This window comes from Octodon degus, unplaced genomic scaffold (assembly GCF_000260255.1).
Source record: "Octodon degus isolate 3935 unplaced genomic scaffold, OctDeg1.0 scaffold00024, whole genome shotgun sequence".
Classification (NCBI taxonomy): Eukaryota; Metazoa; Chordata; class Mammalia; order Rodentia; family Octodontidae; genus Octodon; species Octodon degus.
Genome location: NW_004524600.1, coordinates 19591151 through 19597150, shown reverse-complemented (window position 1 = coordinate 19597150; position 6000 = coordinate 19591151).

Sequence of the window (6000 nt, the reverse complement as noted above, 5' to 3'; positions counted from 1 at the left end):
CAAAGTTGAAAACTGTGTCCATTAACAGGTGAAAATATAATCCAAATGTAGCATACTCATACAATGAAAATTATTTAGCCATCCAAGTAATAAAGTTCTAATGTCTGCTATAACATGGATGAAACTGAAAGCAGCAGTCATATAAGGCAGTTGCAAATGTACATAAACAAAGTTGTAGAGCCAGAGAGCAGTTTAGAGGTTCCCAGGGGGTGGGGACAGAGGAGAAGAGAAATTTTAATGGCTATAGAGTTTGTTTGGGCCATGAAAAAGTTTTATAAATACAAAGCACTTGTAGTTGTAAATGTGAGAACAAAGTCATTACTATATAACCATATACATGAAATGGTTGAAATGGCTTGTTTTTAAAAACATATTCTAGTGCATTAAGATTAATAAAAAAATGGAGGAAAGAGAAAACATGGCTGAATTGAGGGGGAGACTCATTCAACTAAATCACAAATAATTGAAAGCAAGGGGACATGCACCCTGAAACTGAAGTCAGTCTGACGTAAGGAACTAATACATCGAGTGAAACATAGATGAAGGACTTACAGCAGCCAGCCAGCCCACTCAGCTTCCAGCGGATCACCAGATAGGGATGACTGCCCAGCATACTTGGAATCTAAGAAGAAAAAAGAAGAGGAGGACGATGACATGAAAGAGGAGGAGGAGGAGGCGAAGGAGAAGGAGGAGGAGAAGTAAGATATACTAAAATAGTGTGGCTAAATGGAAGCCATACAGGACAGACTTGGGATATAAGGTTCCTGCCTTTCTTGCCTTCCTCTAAACAGAAGACACTACAGTCCAACTGTAAATTCTGTCAACACGAACTGCTCCTTCCTTCCGTGGTGGTTTTCGGTTGTCCTTTTTTAAAAATTTCAAAGCTAATTAATTAATTAATTTGGTACAGGGTCTTGCCATGCAGCTCTGACTGGTAGCAATCCTCCTGTCTCAGCCTCCCTAGCACTGGGATTATAGGTGTGTGCCACCACATGTGGTTGTGGGGCCAGCACACCTCCGTTCTAGGGCAACATGGGATAGGGCGATGGGGATAGAACCTGGGTCTCTTGCTTGCCAGGTAGGTGCCCAGACTGCTGAGCTATCTCCTCCAGCCCCTTTTCTTGACTTTTTTTTCTTTTCCTTTTCTTTTTGCCCTTTTCCTTCTGTGAATGAAAACAGTAACTGCAACTGCTACGAACAAAGAGTAAGACTACAGGGGTGCATAGTAAACGGAACAGGGTGGTAGCCTAACGACTGGAGGTCAAACTGTAATATCCAGCTGAAATGAACCGGTGTGGTGCCGGGTGTGGAACACCCACTAGAAGATTGTTCAATAAAATGAAAAGAAGAACTGGAGAAGAGGTGCTGTTAGGAGCTGTGTGAAGTTGTTGGGAGCTCTTGGTTCTCTTGGTTCTCCAGAAGAGCTTGTCAAGCTGGCTTTCCTGATATAGACTCAGCTGTTCCCACTGCCACCAGAGAAGCTTAGGACCTCATTGTCACTGGGATGACTGTGGTTCCTTTTGGGGCACCTTTTGGCTCTGGTCCTTACTTTGAGCATTGACTCCAGCGCAGACCCCTCAGCCTGCTAGGATAGACCCTTCATTACACTGACACAGACTTTCTAGCTTCCACCTCTGACCTTGGGGTTTTCCCAGCACAGATCTGTGAATCAGGACATTGATGTGGGCACTTGGCCTCTAGCTGGACTCTTGTGAGAGGCGTTGTAATGGGATCTGGGTTTTTAGCCGCACTCATGTCGGACATTGTCACAGAATCCAGATTCTGAGCTGGATTCTTTTGATCTTTAGTGTGTTGACAGATTTTCTGCACTCTCTTTGTATGTGACACTTTGGGTGATTGTTATAAAATAATGCCATGAATTATGTGTCCTGTTGTGTCCTGTGTTGCTTCCCTTGCAAACCCTGACTACAACAAACAACTATAACAACTTCTCCCTGGTGACCCGTTGTTAGAAAAGTCCCAGAAATTAAACACTTGCACCGTGGGGCTGTGCTCACACTGCCCCAAGCTGTACTCCACAGTGCTGGGGGTGGGAGAAGAAAGCACTCTATAGACTCTGCCCATCTCACCAGGTAAAGTTACAGATTACAGCACAGGTGGGTGCCAGTGCTAGCAGAACTTGCATAGTAAAGAATGGGAGGTTAGTGCCCCACCTCTGGAGAGGACTAAGAATAGGGACTGAGAAGCTTTGGACCACAATAGCAGGAGCAGAGGTCCAGACCATGTCAGATCACCCAGACTCACTCTGCAGCAAACGACCTAAGAGGACAGGGACTGATAGTGGGAGAGGAGCACAGAAGATAGTGGGAGAGGAGCACAGAAGACTGAGCAAGGACCAGGAGGAGACAGTGGTGCATGGGACTGGGCACAGCCCCAACTCTGTCTGAAAATAGCAGAGGAACTGGGAGAGAGATGCCACCAAGAGACAAGGGTATGGAGTGGCAGACTGCTAAGGGCCATATGAAAAGTACTGGCTTAAGACTCTGGCCCCAGACACTCACATGTGGGGGGCAAGACCAGCCTGAAATGCAGCACAAACTCTACTGCAGACTTGGCAGTGTTATCTAGTAGTTTTGGACTCTCAGGGGACACCAGTGGAATTTGTTTTCTTATTCTATTTTATTTGTTTATTTTTTTGCTGGTTTGTTTTCCTTTTCATTTCCTTTTCTTGTTTGTTTTCTTTCCTTGTATTCTTGCTCTAGTTATTTATCTTTTCCACCCTTTTCCTTAATTTACCTCTCTAGACTTCATCGTATTTTCATGTGAGTGAATAGTCTCTCTAATTCTTCTGCTCCACTTCAACAATCTCTTGCTCACGCCTTCATTCTTTCTCTTGTGCCCTCCATACTAGTTTCCTAAAGCTTGTGTAATCACCCCTCATCCTCTAGTTTGACATCTACCTTATTTCTCTTCAGTTTTCTGTGTTCTATCCACTGTCCTTCTTAAATTTCCCCCCAAAAGGGTAAATCCTCTCTACCAAGGGGAAAATCCTTGCATACACGCTCCCATTTATGATTTCCTCTGCTATACAGCTATAGAGTTTGCTTTTGTGGTTGAAGGTGCAAAATTAATAGTTACCTCAGCCTGTCAGTGTTTAATGTGGTCTTGATGCTGTTATTGATAATTATACTACTTCAGGTAGGATGTCATGTCTGCTTTAATAGGTTGTTCTCACTTCTGTGATAATACTGGAATAGAATATCATAAATAATTTTGACAGTTAAAGAAATTGTGTAATATTTGTGGAATATTGTTTTACATTTTAGGAATTTTCTTCTGCTCATAAAAATTTATAAAGGAAAGGCAGGAGTCATTACAATTCCTGACTTCAAATTATACTGATAAACTACTGTGATGCATCATCATGGTACTAAGAGAAACAGACATGTGGATCAGGGAAACACATTATAAGATGCAGACACAGCTATAAACACACTTGGCCACCTTATCTTTGACAAAGTGGCCAAACATGTTCCCTGGAAGAAGGATAGCTTCTTTAATAAATGGTGCAGGAAGAACTGGATCTCTATGTGCCAAAAACTAAAGCTAGACCTATATCTATTACCATGCACTAAAGTCCAAATGGATTAAAGATCTGAATATTAAAACAGAAATGCTGGGTCTACTGGAAGATAGGTAGGTATAAACTGTGAAGACAGAGGTGTTGGTAGAGTTCAACAAAATCAAGATTGTACAGAAAATACTTCAAGGAATCAACAACTTGGATCTCCTTGTATTAAAAAGCTTTTGCGGCTGGGGATTTATCTCAGCAGCACAACACCAGCCTGGTAAGTGTGAGGTCCTGAGTTGATTTCCTAAACAAAAAAAGAAAATAAAAAAGTTTTTGCATATCAAAGCAATCACCAATGAAATGAGAAAACAACCCACAGAGTGGGAAAAACTTTAGCCAATTGCTATCAGACCAAATACGTCTATCTAGAATACATGAAAAGTTAAACACAATCAGTTAAATGCAATCAGGGTCCCCAAATTCAAAGACACAAGCAAAAAATAGGCATCTGAGATGAATACACAATTCTCAGATGAAGAAATAAAAAGGCAAGTAAATATACCAAAAATGTCCATCATAAGTGATCATTAGAGAAATACAAATTAAAATAACACTGAAATCTTAGCCAAGAAAGAACAGCTGCCATTAAGAAATAAACCAATTACAAATGATGGCAGGGCTACGGAGAAAAAGAAACCCTACTCCACCTGTGATGGGAATGTAGACTGGTGCAACCACTGGAAGTCAATATGGAGATTCATGAAAAATCTAGGCTTAGAAATCCCATTCAACTGAGCTATTCTCCTATGGGTGTCTTTTCAGGATTGTAAAAATCAACATACCACAGCTACATACATGCATCCACGCTTATAAGTGGCATAATTTGTAATAGCTAAATCTTGGAAATAACCCAAATGCTCATCAACTGAAGAATGGATATCAAAAGATGTGTATTTTTAAATAATAAAATATTAGCCATCTGTAAAGAAGGATAAGCTTGGCTGGAGAGAGATCTCAGCAGTTTAAGCAGCTGCCTGAAAGACTTGCCCATGAGAAGCACAAAGCAGATGCGATCGTTTTTATAGCATTTCTATTATTATTATTGTGAAAGTCTAGAGGCAACCCAAGGTGGCTTTACAGAAAATACAAGGGCCAGGACTATGCTCAGCAGCATGGGGCCTGCTTGGAGAGTGCTTGGTCCTGAGTTTGATTCCCAAACAAAGTAAATATAAATATAAATTATTAAATATTTACACAAAGGACTATTGATCTGCAGTGCATATAAGTGAATTATACTAGCATACAACAGTACAGATGAGTTTTACTTACATAGTAGTGAAAAAGTAAAAGCATATTAATTCATTTCTATAAATCTCAAAGCATGAGAAGTCTTGATTTGAATGCGATTTTATAGCAGTTTGCTGTTATGACTACAATTTTCATATTAAATATATCTGTATCTTTTAATGGGATACAGAATGTGGTACTATGAAATGCTATATAACAGAAGTTTATGTCTGAGCTGTATTATCATATTAAGTACAGTTGGTAAGTCAATAAAAATTTATTAATTACACTACATTTTAGCTTTGGTGGCTTCTATGAGGGACTTATAATGTACAGAGATGGAAATAATTTGAGGTATTATTATTTACATGCAGTATTATATATTTATGATTTTTTGAGCTATACAAATGAAAATATTGCCTTAATAAACCATGACAGGATATTTAAAGCTTTTAAATGTATATTATTTTTGTGACTATCCATAAACTGGTCAGAGAGAATGACAGTATCTTCTCTCAATATTACTAATCAAATTTTTATAAAAACCAAAATAAAAAAATCCACATATGTATGCATTGGTTGGGCAAAGATAAAACTATCATTTTCCTCAATATGATCACCTCCCTGGGAAGTCCAATATATCAATGGAAAAAAATCTATTAAAGCTAATCAGATACATGTATACAAAATTCAATACAAAGCATGAGGGAAATTATTGTTTAGACCATACCAATAGACCTATATCTCAGACAGAATAGTCCCACAAACCAAGAAACAAAATTAAATATAAAAAGAAATCTAACAGATCATTATGAAAAAAATGCAGCACGGTGAATGATAAATGACCCAACCTAAATAAGCGCAGAGGCAGAGGATGTTGCTGGAATAGAGTATTTAGCACGGCAAAGGTGTCATTTCTCCATGAATTCATCTATAAATCTTATACAATCCCATACAAAATCCTTAAACTAGTATTTATGGAGCTTGACATGTTTAGTTGGAAGTTTTTTAAAATTTTTTATTTTTTTAAAATAATTTTATTGAACAACAAAAGTACTTATTCTACTGAGCCATCTCCCTGGCCACCTCGTTTAAGTTTATTTAAAAATAAAAAAAGTACTAACCAAGAATGTGAAAAATACAGAAAGTGACATTTGCTTAGTTACAGTAAAAATACAAAA